The sequence below is a fragment of the Macaca nemestrina genome, chromosome 2, assembly GCF_043159975.1.
Source record: "Macaca nemestrina isolate mMacNem1 chromosome 2, mMacNem.hap1, whole genome shotgun sequence".
Taxonomy (NCBI): Eukaryota; Metazoa; Chordata; class Mammalia; order Primates; family Cercopithecidae; genus Macaca; species Macaca nemestrina.
In genome coordinates, this window is record NC_092126.1 from 143,320,761 (window position 1) to 143,336,467 (window position 15,707).

The following is a 15,707-nucleotide window of genomic DNA, read 5'->3' on the forward strand; positions in this document are numbered from 1 at the left end:
CACTGTCTTCTGATAGCTTTAGCATACAGGGTTTTTTATGAGAACAGATCTTTCTAATCTCTCAGCGTTGCCAAGAAGTGTCCATGCTTCTTATCTAGAGAGATTATTCCATGTTTTAATTATAAAGGGTTGAGTAGCTGTTTCAGGGCTGACGTTGGTTCTTGCTCATGAATCAAGGTCACAACAGAGCTCACCCCTGGCCTTGGCCAGGGACTTAATGTTCATTCAACAAACATCTGCCAGACCCTCGCTATATTTACAGCATGTGTTAATTGTAATGGGCAAGATACAGAAAATACTCCATGTATATAGTACTTTTAACAGTTTCTAAAGGCTTATTCTCTTACTCACATGAAGAATCTAAAATCAGAGAAGTCAGCTTAAGTTATATAGCTGGTAAGTCAACAAGCAATAGCTGCAACCAGTCATATCTTATTCTTTTGACTACATCTCTGCTGTCTGAGACAAGGTCCCTACTCTCAAATGAGTTAACTTTTAATAGAAAAGATAATTTGATTGTAACGGACATTTATTAAATATGCTCTGGAGGTTCATGTTGAAACGGGCTTGCCTTTAATCTAGGTCTCAAGACAGCAGAAGTAATCCCATTTGTATTTTTATCTGTTTTGTTTAGGATGCCTATCACAATTCTAATGCAGAAATTATTTGGATAATTCTGATCGTGGAAAAAACAAACTCAAAGTGCTTTTTCTAGTCTCTCACTCAACAACAATCAACACAGAAGACTTCTGTGACCAAATGGGGTGGGGGCAAGTTCTCCGCATCACCAAGCAAGCAATCAATTCTGCAGTGGACAACAGCTGGGTATCTTATAATTTACTGTTTAACTAGAGATAGTATTAGATCCCACAGGTTGGAGGCTCAGCCACCCAGAGTGCCCCACCTCCCACCTGACACACCAGTCTGGGCCTCTGGAATGTCTGACTGACTGGCTTTAAGTTTGGATACCTATTACCCCTTCTTTGGGTTGGATTAATTTGCTAGAGTGGCTCACACAACTCAGGGAAACATGTTTACCCACTTATTATAAAGGATATTACAAAGGATACAGGTAACCAGAGGAGGAGATACATAGGGCGAGGTCTGGAAGGGTCTTGAGTGTAGGAGCTTCTGTTTCTATGGAGTTGGGGCTCGCTATCCTCCCCAGTGGATAGATGAGTTCTTGTTCACCATCCTGTCTGCCTCCACATGTTCACTTATCTGAAGGTGGTCCTTTTGGGTTTTTATGGAAGCTTCATTATGTAAGCATGATTGATTAAATCATTGGCCATTGGTGAGTAACTTAACCTTCAGCCTCTCTTCCCTCCCCTCTTTCTGGGCTGAAAGCTGGACCCTCTGATCCTGCCTTGTTTTTTCTGGTGACCGGCTCCATCTGGAAGCTACCTAGAAGCTGCCAGCTACCAGTCAACTCATTAGCATGCATAAGACATCACTTTGGCATTTCTAAGGATTTTAGGAGTTGTATGCCAGGAAATGGGGTCAAAGGCCAAATGTGTATTTCACGATGTGATGGTAATGATTTATTTTATGCCTAACTCCACAGCTGGACTGTGGGCAGGGACTTTCTCGTTGACCCCAGCATCCCCGACACAAAATGCAACATCTGTCACAAAACAGATGTGTCTTTCATCACAAAAGCATGTTGTATGAGTGCACTATAAAGAATAGATGAGGTGCTGTTTTAAAGTGCCATGGCACTGTGGGACCATAGATGAAGTTTATTGTGGTGGGAGGTGCTATCATGAGTAGAGAAGGCATATTAAGCCAGGTAACAAAGGATGTGTGGGAGTTAAAGATGAATGGAGTGAGGGTTGGGATAGAGGAGTGGGACATTTTTCTACAGTGAATTACAGGACCAAAGACACAGATGGGCAGACTCCAGCTATTATTTTTTTGACAGGTAGACAGGGTGTGTGATGTTGAGGCTTAAGTGGTTTATTGGTACCAGATTTTGAAGTCTTTGATTGACTAAGACATTTGAAGTTTGTTCTTGCTATTATTATTATTATTATTTTGTTTTGATGGAGGGTCTTGCCTTGTCGCCCAGGCTGGATTGCAGTGGTGTGATTTCAGCTTAATGTAACCTTTACCTCCTGGGCTTAAGCAGTCCTCCCACCTCAGCCTCCCGAGTAGCTGGGACTACAGGTGCATACCACCACGCCACGCCTGGCTAATTTTTTTTTTTTTTTTTTTTTTTTTTTTTGAGACAGAGTCTCCTTGTTGCCCAGGCTGGATTGCAATGGCATGATCTTGGCTCACTGCAACCTAGGTTCAAGTGATTCTCCTGCTTCAGTCTCCGGAGTAGCTGAGATTACAGGTGCCTGCCACCACGCCTGGCTAATTTTTGTATTTTTAGTAGAGATGGGGTTTCACCATGTTGGCCAGGCTGGTCTGGAACTCCTGACCTCAGATGATCCACCCACCTTGGCCTCCCAAAGTGCTGGGATTATGGGCGTGAGCCACCATGCCCAGCCTGGCTAACATTTTTTTTTTATTTTTTATAGAGATGGGATTTTGCCATGTTGCCCAGGCTGGTCTTGAACTCCTGGGCTCAAGCAGTCCACCCTCCTTGGTGTCCCAAAGTGCTTGGATTATAGGTGTGAACCACAGCACCCAGCCTTACTACTACTATTAATTTTAAAAAGAACTTTTATTGGTATCTTACCACGCTAAATGTGTTGTGTGCATTACTTCATTTAGCAGTGAGGGCAATCCCATCTTATTGATGAGGAAACAGGTTCAGAGAGTTTAAGTATCTTGCCCAAGATCATAGTCACTGAGTGGCATAGTTAGTGATGAATTCTGTTCGCTTTGGTAGGAACAGAGGCCCACTGATACCTGTGAGGTTAGCAGTGTATCATTTTTTATTTTGTCAGAAATGAGTACAGTGTTTGGCACATCATAGGTGCTCCAGGTTTTAGAGAATACATTTTCGCCGGGTTGCAGAAGGAATCAGTACTTTGCTTTAGGAAGATTAGTCTGGTAATTACATGTATTGGCCTAGTTAGTAAATGTTTTTTGTGGGCGCAAATCAATTGAATTGTGGTCTTTGATGCTGGCTATGTGCCAGGCAATGGTGTAGGTGCTGGGGACCTATGGTGGTGAGCTCACTGGTGGGTTGGGCTGGAGAGAAAGGGGTCGTAGGGTGGCAGGAAGGCTGGATGGGAAGGAGTGAGAGTGTGGCTACAGGTTACATCAATGAGAGAGAGCAGATGGGCAGAGACTGAGGACTGAGGTTTCGGTTCACCCAGTGGTGACCTAGAATCATGATGGGGGCCAGTGACTCAAAGTATCTGTCTCACTGGTGATTGGATGGAGGATGACAACCTGACCCTGATTTTAAAACGGCAGTTTCTTGTCTTCCTGCTTGTGGGTGGATTAATCGGGTTACATATGTTTATGAATGATAGTGTAAATACATTTCTGATGATAATCCAGGGCAAAAAGCAAAATGGCAATAAAGGAACTGTTGCTCTTATATCAATGGATAAGGCAATTATCTTCTCTAGGAGCACACGGCATTCATGTGTGGGGGCCGGGGGTGAAGAATGATTTCGTTACTGAGAGCATGATCTGGGGATGGAACTGTACCCACGGAATGTGTTTCCATCTGTCATAGGCTGTGCTTTTGAAACAACACACCATGTTCCACAGGGCTTCTAATAAAGGATGAAGTGTTGGAGAATTCATTGCTTTTATTTATAGAAAGCACCAGAATCCCATAATCAAAGTCAGGGTATTTGGGGGATTGGAATCAATGAGAGGCATTACTGAATCCAGTCATCCCTGCCTCTCCTGCTTTAAGTGAGGAAACTACCTTAGGTGTTTCCTGAGTTAGGTGATTTAGCCAAGATTGTACAGGTAGTTATTATAGAGACAGGACTAGAAACTCGGTCTTCAGAGGCAAGCAATTACTTTTGGCAGTTTGGTGTGTATCTTTCCAGGATGTTTCCTATTCATTTGAGGCATATAGGTGTATATTAAAACATACATTTTTATGAATTTTCTAAACATGTAATTATTCTTCTGCAATTTGGTTTTTTCACCTGACTCCTTTCTTAACCCATTTTTTGTTAACGTCAATAGCAAAATAATAAATAAACCATGGTATATCCAGGCAATGGAATATTAGTGTTAAAAATAAATGGGTTATCAAGCTGTGAAAAGACATGGAGGAAACTTACTAATCTACCATCTCATTTTTTTCAGCGTTTGAGGATTATTCCATAGTAAGGATGTGCCAGAGTGTAATTAGCCATTCTCTGAATGATAAACTTTCAAGCTGTTTATGTTTTACCATCATGAGCAACACTGCAATTTACTTAACAAAAAATTTATACAGCTCTTACTTTTGTGCCCCGTGCTATTCTAAATGCTGTACAAATATTAGCCAATTTAATCCTTGCAACTGCATAATGAGGCTTGTCTGTCTTACAGATGAGGAAACTGAGGCAGGGAGAAATTAAACCATCTGCTTAACATCACATGGCTTGAAGTCAGGATTTGCACGCAGGCAGTTCAGCTCCAGGGTCTGTGCTCCTAGACACTGCGTCATGCTGCATTTACCTGTGAGATCCTTCCCCTAGCTCTTCGTTCACATGTGCAAATATTAACTATGTGATGGGTAGCATAGAAATAGAATTATCAAAGGAACATTTTTTTCTAATTTAGTTAAAACATTATTATTTATTAGGTTTGCAACAACATTAATAGGAAGGTACAGAGATTTCTCATATGTCCCTTCCCCTACTCCACAGCGTCTCTCACTAGTAACATCCCCCATCAGGGTGCACAGCCCCTCTCTCTAGTAACGCCCCCCCATCAGGGTGCACAGCCTCTCTCTCTAGTAACACCCCTATCAGGGTGGTACATTTGTTACAATTGATGACCCTACCTATACCCATCATTATCACCCAGAGTCCATTGTTTACATTAGGGTTCATTCTCGAAGTCATACATTCTACAGATTTGGACAAATGTATAATGGGATGTATCTGTAGATCACTGAAGTATCATACAGAATAGTTTCACTGCCCTAAGAATCTCTGTGCTCCTCCTATTTATTCTTCCCTCCCTCCAACCCCTGGCAACTACTGATTTTTTTTTTTTTTTTTTTTTTTGGTCTCCCTAGTTTTATCTTTTCCGGAATGTGATAATGTTAGAATCTTCCACTAGGTAACCTTTTCAGATTGGCTTCTTTCACTTAGTAATGTGCATTTAAATTTCCTCCATGTCTTTTCATGGCTTTATAGCCCATTTCTTTTTAGCACTGAGTAATATTCCATTGCCTGGATATACCATGGTTTACATATTCATTCACTTACTGTAAGATATGTTGATTGCTTCCAAGTTTTGGCAGTTATGAATAATGCTGCTATAAACATCCCTGTGCAGGTTTTTGTGTGGACATACTTTTTCGGCTTCTTTGAGTAAATACCAAGGATCATCAGAGAAGCTCTTTTGAGGAGAAATGGTCAAGCATTCAGGCACAAGATAGCTTTTGAGTGTGGATACTATTATCAGTGACTAGCCGTTACTTAACATTGTGCTGAATGTTTTGTATGCAGTCTCTCATTTAGTCCTCACAACACCTAATCAGATAGCAAGTATTTACAGAAAGGACAATGTACTAAGATTTTTACAGCCGGATATCACCAATTTAGTGATTGACACTTGATGACTTGAGCCCAGAGTCTCAACTCTTAATCACCGTGTGTATTAGTCTGTTCTCACGCTGCTAATAAAGACATACCCGAGACTGGGTTATTTATAAAGGAAAGAGGTTTAATTGAATCACAGTTCCACATGACTGTGGAGGCCTCATAATCATGGCTGAAGGTGAAGAGGAAGCAAGACACATCTTACATGGTGGCAGGCAAGAGACAGCATGTGCAGAGGAACTCTCCTCTATAAAACCATCAGATCTTGTGAGACTTATTAACTATCACAAGAACAGCATGGGAAAGACCTGCCCCCATGATTCAATTACCTCCTGCCAGGTCCCTCCCATGACAAGTGGGAATTATGGTAGCTACAAATTCAAGATGAGATTTGGGTGGGGACACAGCCAAACCATACCACTGTGTCATTCGCCACCCCCCACTCTTTTTTGTTTTTGCTATGTTGCCCAGGCTGGCCATGATAATTCCTTTTTGCCTGTGTTCAGTTGGGCCTGCTTTTGATGAAATATTTTGGCTAAAGCTTTTGACAGACCTCTGAATAGTGATCTGTGGCTTTCAAGCTTCAAGGATTATATATTTCTTTAGCACTTGGCATTGTTTGTAAACTAATTGTTTGAGGTTTCTTTTTCCTTTGCATTATTTTTGAAGATTTTATACTTTTTTTCCTCTATCAAAGTTATAGTGTAGGGATATGACTCAGAAGCCCGATGGGGGTAGGGGTGTTCCCAATTATTCTAAATGTAAATGTAATTAGAGTTTCATGAGGATGCATACCTCCCTTCTAAAAAAATATGGTTATTTTAGCACTCACTATAAATTCACTGGTATTCATAAATTTATGGTGAAACCCTCTAGTTATAAAGTGAATTTTATTACATCCACATAAGCTTCTTTTTAAAACCACCTCCTTCACTTTATTTTCTCTTTCCTACAAGAACATCATTTGTCCCCTCAGAATAAGCTTATAAAAGTGTTTGGACCATTCTCAAACTGGCCAGCTTCTCAATTCAGTTTAAAAAATTGAAACATATGCTTAAGAATAGATATTCTGAGTTAGAATTTCTTCCATCATTTGGCAGGTTTAACATATCTAAGATGTAGGGGGAAAATCTTAATTGGACATACAGCTACCCAATAGAAGGCCTGATATGATGAAGAGTTTGAAGAAAGTTAAGGACATACTAATGGCAAATGGTGCAAGGAAAAATAAAAGCAATTAGAAACTCCAGGAAAAAGTGAAACTGAGCTAAAATTGAAATGTATTCATATGATATTATTTGAGATGCATAGAAAATGTTTACATGGTTATAATATAAACACAGAATCAATTTATAGACAAAGTACAAAGCTTGTGGTTATAAAACAGTAATGCTAATCAACCTCGATGATATAAAAGTAAAAATATAAACAGTAGATGGTAAGAAATGGAAAGACGTGGAAAAGTGAAGAGGGCTCTAATAATATCAAAGTTGGGCCATTAAGAGCTATTGTAGGTGATGCAATAGGAATTAAAGGGACTACTTTTTTAAAAAATGAAAACATACATAGGCAAGTAAATAGCAATCTTTTTAAAAGGAAAATAATGACTAGGAAGTACAAGAACTATGAATATGTCTTCTCTGGAGAGGCATTTGGGAAAAGGAGCTCCTGGTGCAGGTTCAAATCCAGAAAAATAGAGTGATACAGTTAGCCCCCAAGAACCCCCCAGACTTAACAGTATTCCACATTTTACCATTTTTGTTTCATCTGTCTTCTTTCTTTTTTTTGCTGGTATCTTAAAAAATTCAAATATCATGCCATTTGACCCCAGATACTTCCAAATGCATCTCAAGAAAAAGGACATCTACTTAGATAATACCATTATCATAATCACAATACCATTATCACAATACTATTATCATACCTAATAAAACTAACAGTTCCTTATTACCATATTGAATTTTGTTTGATTGAAAAAAATACTCTTTAATTTTATTATTAGTAGTATTATTTAGAGATGGGGTCTTGCTATGTTGCCTAGGCTGGTCTCAAACTCCTAGGTGCAAATGATCCTCCTGCCTTAGCCTCCTGAGTAGTTAACTACAGCTTGTGCCACTGTGCCCACCTGAAAAAGCTGTTTTTTAAAATAGTTAATACATTCAAATCAGGTTCCAAACAAAGCCCCCTCTTGTGTATGGGTGTTATGTCTCTCTAGTCTCTTCTGAGTCTTTTAACCTTGAATAGTCCCTTTTTCCTTTTTATCATTCCATTGAGTTACTGAGTAATATTTGATGTTAAAAATGTGTGCATGCATTAATTTGATTAAAAATTTTCAAAAAGTTTTAATTTGCTCTAAAAACTTTAAAGGTTAAAAAGTATAGACAACTTTATATATTTTAAAAGTCTTATGTTCTCTGTAAGTATATTTTTATAAAAACTTGCTTTTAATGACTCAATTTAAGCATCTCAAATGCAGGAACCTTTACATATCAGTTATTTTGGGCACAATTCTTTGCATGCCAAGATGAGTAAAAATAATTGTTCTCTGGTATTTTTGAGTCTAATCAGAGAGGGCAGTTTGTGGACATGCCTGCCAAAGCATTTTGCCACATGGAAGTAATTATTTTTAAAGCTAATAGTTAATGGATTCCTTACTAGGAGCTATCTGTTTTACTAAGTGTTTTAAATTATTTTTATCCATACCACACACTGTGGGAGAATCCGTATAATCCACAAAAGGAACCTGAAGCCCAGGGAGATTAGGTAACTTTGTGTAGGGTCACCCAGCTAGTAAATGACAGCCTGTATAGGAACAAGGTTTTTCTAATACCCTTAATCACTAAACTATATAGGGCCTCCCAATTTGACATGCTAGTCTCCGCTCCTAAGAGGCAGTGTTATGTACCGGTTCAGAGCATGAATTCTAGAGCCAGACTGCTTGGTTTTGACTCTGGCTGTCTTACTAAATAGCTCTGTGATTTTGGGTGACTTACTTAACCTCTCTCTGTCTCAATTTCCTCATCTGTAAAATGGAGAAAATAGTCCTGGCTCATCAGATTAAATAGTATACTATTTGAAACAACCTTAGAATAGTACTTGGCTTATGCATAAATTAAGAAATGCCTAAGTAACTGCAGCACAGAAATACTGCATTTGGCATATATATGGATTGGTGGATGCACAGATGGACAAACAAAACGTGGGGAGCAAATTGTAGGCTACTTTTTCTTATATTTCACCAATAAAAGGTAAAGGCACCTCCCCCAGTTAATGTAATAAGGTTCTTTCTCAGGTCTCAGAATATTATATAGATTTTTTTAAAAAAAGGTAATAAAATTTTATTGATGGTATACACATACATTATTTATTATTTTGTAGAGTTCTTAATGCTGAATGTTTATATCAACTTCCTGACTACTATTTTTTTTTTTTTTTTTTTTTTTTGAGATGGAGTCTCGCTCTGTCGCCCAGGCTGGAATGCAGTGGTGTAATCTTGGCTCACTGCAAGCTCCGCCTCCTGGGTTCACGCCATTCTCCTGCCTCAGCCTCCCGAGTAGCTGGGACAACAGGCGCCCGTCACCACGCCCGGCTAATTTTTTGTATTTTTAGTAGCGACGGGGTTTCACCATGTTAGCTAGGATGGTCTCGATCTCCTGACCTCGTGATCTGCCCGCCTCGGCCTCCCAAAGTGCTGGGATTACAGGCGTGCACCGTGCCCGGCCCCTGACTACTATTTTTAAAGAAAGAAGGAAAAACCAAATTGAATAGTATTTGTTTTTTCCTTCTTTCTTTAAATCATGTGTTTATGGAATAATCCAGAAGCATAAGAGGCGACTTTCATATTAAGCTTTCTCTGGAAGAAGAGAGAACTGGATTTGGATTTTTTCTTTTAAGGAGAAAGAAAAAAATGTTAGTCACATTACAGCCTTGAAAGAATCTTCTTGAATAGTTCTGGAGGAACAGATTAATTTTAGCATGTGGGTAGTAGATACAGTAATTTAGCCTCTGCCACTTAATCTATCCCCAAGGTCTCATGGAGGGAAGAAATAGAGGCGACAGTGGCTTATTATAACGTGACTGAGTGGTTAGTGAATGCTTTAGAACTCTATCTTCATTTGATTGGCTTTTTGTTGGTGTTCTTTTAACCTTTAGAATTTTGCTGAAACATAGGTGCTTTGAATCCAGGATCCTAGACAACTTGGAGGCCAATGAATTGATTTCAAGATGGCCCCTTGCTGCTTTGAGGATGCAGGCTGATGCCTTAGGTCCTGTGTTCATTGATTCTGCTGGAGATGTCCATAGAACGAGGAGGAGAATCTTGGGTTTAATGTCTCCTGATTTATTTTCAGCAGCTGACCTGGTTAGCTGTGATTTGCTGATTGTATGTATGTAATATATGTTTGTAAGTGCTGAGTCGTTTTGAATAAGTAGTCTCATATGAAATGAGATGATCTGCTTGGCCTAGTAGCTGATTCTTCCTGTAATTGATAATGATGAGAGTGAAATTCCATCTTAACAAATGCAGCAGCTGCCCTAATGGAGAAGGACGACATGGAATTTCCCATTGTCTACCTGTACTGTCCTAAAAATATACGACCAATTCCAGCGACTGATAATGATAATGTGACCAAGTGGTTAATAATGGCTCAAGAAATCCCAGCTTGATTTGACCAGCTTTCCAGCTTTTTTTTTTTTTTTTTTGGCAGGTAGTGGGTGGGGTTTTAAACCTTTTGACTTTTGCAAATACATAATTTTATGTAATATGTGTCCTAAGAACTGAAACTCACTACATTTCTAGGTTCAAACTTACTTTTTTGGGTCCAATGCTCAATATAGGCCAAAAAGAAGAGGAAAGGAGAAAATAAGAAAGAATGGATATTAGTTAATTTAACTCTGATTTTTGGATCTGAGTGGATTTGGGGTGGTGTTAAATTGGTCTGGGGACTTCTTTATTATTATTATTTTTAATCATAGCATTGGTTTGTAATATTCATGGTTTAACCTGAATGACTTAAAGGATTTATTTTTTAATTTAACGTGGGTTAAAAGAACATGAGCAATAGACCTGCCAATAACTATTTTAAAATATAAACAGATAACTGTTTGTTTTGCTCTAAAGGTCACATTGAGGATTCAGAGCTCATGACTCAGGATGGCTATTTTTCTTAGAGGAATGATTTAGACAAGTTGAATTGAGCTCCTAGGCCATTGACATTTATTCAATTTTGTCTTTAACATTTGTTTACATTTTGAACCTGTAAAACAGGGGTGTCCAATCTTTTGGCTTCCCTGGGCCATGTTAGAAGAAGAATCGTCACACGGAAAATATACTAACAACAGCTTATGAGCTTAAATAAATAAATGCAAAAAAAATCTCCTAATGTTTTCAGAAAGTTTACAGATTTGCGTTGGGCTGCATTCTAAGCCGTCCTGGGCCGTGGGTTGGACAAGCCTACTGTAAAAGATTGGAATTTAGATACAGCTCATCAAAATATCTGCTATTCTAAAAATAATTCTCAATTTCTATTTTTTATAAGAAAAATTATTAGACAATAATGTTAAGTTGCACCAAGTAGGTTTGCATTTTGGATTGTAATAGTCCCAGTTTTATTAAAAGGTTGACTTGTGATTTCTTAATTTTTATTTTATTTGTTTTGTTTGCACATACTATTTTACCGATAGTATGTGCAAAAAGATAGTGAGTGAAGCAGTTGGACTAATTGTTTACACTAAGATTACTTAGGAAGGACTATCTGGCCTGTTTATATTACATTGAACAAATTGTTTATAGTAGGGATCATTTAAATATGCATTACCAATATCTCAGGTTTTAGATTTGCCAACCCTGTATGTTGAGATTTTCCAGGATCTTATAATTGCACTGGCTAGTGGTTCTCCCTTGAATAAACTGCAAGACTTTGCACTTAGCTAAAAATGACTCACCTTTGAAGGTGGTATGCATTCATTCAAAAAATATTAAGTTCATGCAGTGCATTGTGCACCATGCTAAGCACTGGAGATAGTGCTGAGTGAGACAGATGTAGTCTCTGCCCTCATAGAACTTACATTCTAGTGGAGTGAGACACCAAGAAGCAAACAATACATAATGAACAAGATTACATCAGAGTGATAAACACTGGAAAGAATATAAAATAAAGATGATGTGATGCAGCATGACTGGGGGTGGGATGGGTGGGCCAGCACTAGATAGGGCAGTTGGGGAGATCTTCTGGAGGAGGTAACATAGAGGTTGACACTTACAAGTTTAGGAAGAGCTGGCCACATGTATCCATGGGGACATGGTATGCTAGCATCAGGAACACCAAGGGTAAAAGCCATGGTGTAGGTACGTGCAGTGTTGGAGAAACAGTAAGAAAGCTGAACAGCAGGGAGCCAATTGGTGTGTCTTGGCCCATGCATACCTCAGGAGTAGTGAAGACCATGTAAAAATTAATTTGTTGGCTGGGTATCACACCTGTAATCCCAGCACTTCGAAAAACCAAGGCAGGAGGATTGCTTGATCCCAGGAGTTCAAGACCAACCTGGGCAACATAGGGAGACCCTACGTCTACAAAGAATGAAAAAAATTAGCTGGGCACGGTGATGCATACCTGTGGTCCCAGCTACTTGGGAGGCTGAGGTAGGAGAATTTCTTGAGCCTGTGAGGTCGAGGCTGCAGTGAACTGTGATCACACCACTGCACTCCAGCCTAGGTGACAGAACGAGACCCTGTCTCAAAAAAAAAAAAAAAAAATTTGTCCTCTCTTTATGCATATTGAGAATTATTACATAAGTTGGGTTTTTATAAGCCACGTAAAGTTTGGGTGATAAAAATTTGATTTCCTACCAAATTGCAGGGTGCTTGATTCTGGTACCCTGAGTTGTGTTGATGTCCAGTGCTCCCTTTACTGTCTTTGGCATCAAGATTGAATGGTGCTAGATTTTTTCATTCAGGATACTTTTGAGTACCTGTGACTTCACAGACCAGTATGCTTGTGTGTAGGATTTGGTGGGTTCATGGTTGTTTATTAAACAAAACTGATCGTATATAGAGGTTTTATTCATTTGCTAGGGTTGCTGCAACAAAGTACCACAAGCTGAATGGCTTGAATGACAGAAATTTATTGTGTCACCTAAATTAAAGTGTCAGCTGGATTGGTTTCTTTTTTCTTTCTTTTTTTTTTTTTTGAGATGGAGTCTCACTGTGTCACCCACACTGGAGTGTAATGGCGCAATCTTGGCTCACTGCAACCTCCACCTCCTGGGTTCAAGTGATTCTCCTGCCTCAGCCTCCTGAGTAGCTGGGATTACAGGCTCGCACCACCACGCCCAGCTAATTTTCGTATTTTTGGAGAGATGGGGTTTTACCATGTTTGTCAGGCTGGTCTTGACCTCCTGACATCGGCTGATCCACCCTCCTCGGCCTTCTAAAGTGCTGGGATTACAGGCATGAGCCACCGTGCTCGGCCAGGATTGGTTCCTTCTGAAGACATGGGAAGAAATCCGTCATGCCTCTTGCCTAGCTCCTGGTGGTTGACAGGAGGGCTTTCGCATTCCTTGGCTTCTGCTCTATTTCTTCTGCCTTCATGTTTGCATGTGTTCTTTGTGCAGGTGTGGCCTTCTCCAAATGTACCCTTTTTATAAGAATCTAAGTCATGTTGGAATAGGTCCCACCCCACTCCAGTATGAACTCATCTTATTGACATCTGTAATGAATGAATTACCAAATGAGTCACATTCCGCATGTTTTTGTCCTGAAATTCCTATGTGGAAACCTGATAACCAAGGTAGTGTTAGGAGCTGGGGACTTTGAGAGGTGGTGGGGATTAGTGCCCCCTTGTTCCTCCCACCATGGGAGGACACAGCAAGAAGGTGCCATCTGCGAACCAGGAAGTGGGCCCTCACCTGACTCCAAATCTGCTGGCATCTTGATATTGGAATTCCAGGCCTTCAGAACTCTGAGACACACATTTCTGTTGTTTATGGGCCACCTAGTTTGTGATATTTTGTTACAGCTGCCTGAACTGACTGAGACACTTTCTGAACTTCTGAAGGTTAGGACTTCAACATAGGAGTTTAAAAAAGGGGTTTTCCAGCACTAGACAAATTCTAAAAGAGCTGTAACACTCAGCATAGGAATTTTATAGGGGGGACACAGTTCAACTCATGAAAGAGGTGCATACAATTTGGCTAAATTCATTGTCTCTCACAAATGAAAATACGGACAATACCTGCAAACATTTTGAAGCTGTTTAACCCATTTTTTGCTCAGACACCTGGAAGCCATGGCACCTTTTTTATTTAATAACAGCTGGTGTGTACTGAGCACTGGTAGGCTCCTCTGTGATAAGATCTTGAATGTGTCACCTTGTTGATTCCTCATAAGCACCCTCTGGGGTTTGTTCTGTAAGCAGCTTCACTTGACAGTTGAGGGAACTGAGGCTTAGTTCCAGAAAGAACCTTCAGCTCATTATCACTGCAGCCCTAGTTTCAGCATTATTTTTCTTACTGATTTTAAACTGCTAGAATTAATAGAATAGTCACAACCACTAGCACTGCAGTCTGCCCTAACCACTAATAGCACCTCCAGGTAAAAGGTTTTTCATTGTGAGGTTAGTTTCTTATCTTCCTAATTCTACCACCTGGTCCATTCAGTGCCTCCCTTGTTCTTTATCCCTGAAAGAGCTTATGTAATATGCAGCAGTACTGAGAAGATTAATTAGTTAATATTTGTGAAGCACTTTGAGGATGAAAAGCTCATGGACACTTAAAGTTAAATTAAATTTTGCCTCCTGGTGCCAAGAAATAAACAGTCTTTCTCCTTCCTGCTTGGGGTCAGCATCTCCCCTTGGCCTGCAGGAGAGCGTGTTCCCACAGAGAGCAGGCTGTATTGATTATCTCCCCAAGACGAAGATCGGAATGGCTACCAATTCTCTTTTGAACTAGATTGGTTTCTACAAACAATTGAACCACTGACTCTCTGCTAAGCAGAAATGTGATTGATATTGAAACAGAATTAAAATGTCAACTTCTAGGGAATTAAAGTGAGCGCAACTTCAGAAATTTGGAGATGAATGTCCAAGTGGTTTGAAAAGTGATTTTCATGTTCCACTAAGTATATTAACATCAAAAGCGATATTGATGTTTGAGAACATTAGGCTGCAGTTGTTTCCTTGTCCATTTCATTTATTGCCATTTTGACCTAAGGTTTGTGCCAGGAAGTTCAGCTTCACTCCTAATGAATCTGAGTGGTGTAATGCTGGCCCCGTCTTGCCCATTGCTTTTCCTGGTAGCCAAATCCCTGTACAATGAGCTGTAACATATCCTCAAATGAACTGCATAAAAGTATGTTGGAGATGGAGAGGAGATCTATAAATTCAGAGGACAAATAAAATGTCAGTGACTTGTAAGATTTCATAAGCCAAATTCAGAGCCAAATTGGAAAACTGAACCTCAGATTTTTCCAAGGCTGTCTTCATTCCTTCTCCTGTTGGATAGATCTTCTAAGAGCCACCCTCAACTCGTGAGTCTAATAATTGCTTTTCAGATGGACAGTTACCTTAATGAACTCTGACTTTATGTACGAGTGGTAGTTTATTGCACAGGAGTTGTTTTCCCAGAATTTATTGACCTTTATTCCAGTCTCTACTATGAGCAAACCTCTATCTGTTGAATCAGCTCCTAGAACCTCAGCTCTGAATAAATAAAGAGCTTAAAGGTAAGGAATAGGTGGGTCAGTTCAGCCAAGTGAGGCCAGCTAGAATTAGAGTTCAGAGCCAGGTCAGAGTTGAGAGTGGGGAGAAATAGCCAGGACTCTTTGGCCCAGGATACGTGAACAGGGAAACATACATACATACATACACACACACACACACACACGCACACACGCTTAAACACACTGCAAAAATAGAGGTGTTTCCCAGGTTCATAACCTCCTGAATGCAATGCAGATTCTTTCCTCTACCTTCCCTTCATTGTTCCCGTGCAACTCTGACCTATAATCAGCCAACCTGGGCCTGGGCCTTG

At 39.8% G+C, this 15,707-nt stretch overlaps 1 protein-coding gene and 1 pseudogene across 1 annotated transcript in view; one reads left to right on the plus strand and one right to left on the minus strand.

The window, feature by feature from the left end:
* The window catches only part of LOC105477623 (inositol 1,4,5-trisphosphate receptor type 1), a 356,056-nt gene that overhangs the window by 58,102 nt on the left and 282,247 nt on the right, over positions 1-15,707 (plus strand). The gene's annotated exons all lie outside the window — the stretch shown is intronic.
* Positions 13,765-13,810, minus strand: LOC112425933 (U7 small nuclear RNA; annotated as a pseudogene).